Below are 474 nucleotides of genomic sequence, written 5' to 3'. Positions count from 1 at the left end.
TGCAGGTGTGGTCTCCACGGGCGCTGGGGCCGGAGGAGAGTGGAGCCCCGCCGCGCGGCGGGGCCAGAGGCGCGGCGGCCAGGGCGGGGTGGAGGTCGCGCGGCGGCCGGCGGGTTCAACGCGTCGCGTGGTCGTCTGCGACGGGGGTGTCGTCGGTGCAGCAGGGGTACACGCTCAACACCGAGCTCGTCCTCGTCGGGCCCCGCTTCTCGCCCTTCCGAGGGCGCAACGAGTGGGAAAATCCCCGCCCCTAGGCCAAACTTCTCGCCGGCAGCCCCCCAAGCGGCGAAAAAATGCCTCCTGGGAGGCTCAACGGCTGGAGATGCTTTTAGGGGAGAGTGTTAGAAAGGAGACTGGTGTTTGGTGGAATAGTTGTTGTATTGCTTAAGCCTCATGGGCGCGCGCGCGCACACACACGCACACACATATAGGAGCACAAAATGATTAACTTGGAGTACAAGACAAGGCAAGATC

The sequence above is a fragment of the Triticum dicoccoides genome, chromosome 7A (assembly GCF_002162155.2).
Source record: "Triticum dicoccoides isolate Atlit2015 ecotype Zavitan chromosome 7A, WEW_v2.0, whole genome shotgun sequence".
NCBI classification, from domain to species: Eukaryota; Viridiplantae; Streptophyta; class Magnoliopsida; order Poales; family Poaceae; genus Triticum; species Triticum dicoccoides.
The sequence above is the reverse complement of the archived record's forward strand: the minus strand, read 5'-3'. Positions refer to the sequence as shown.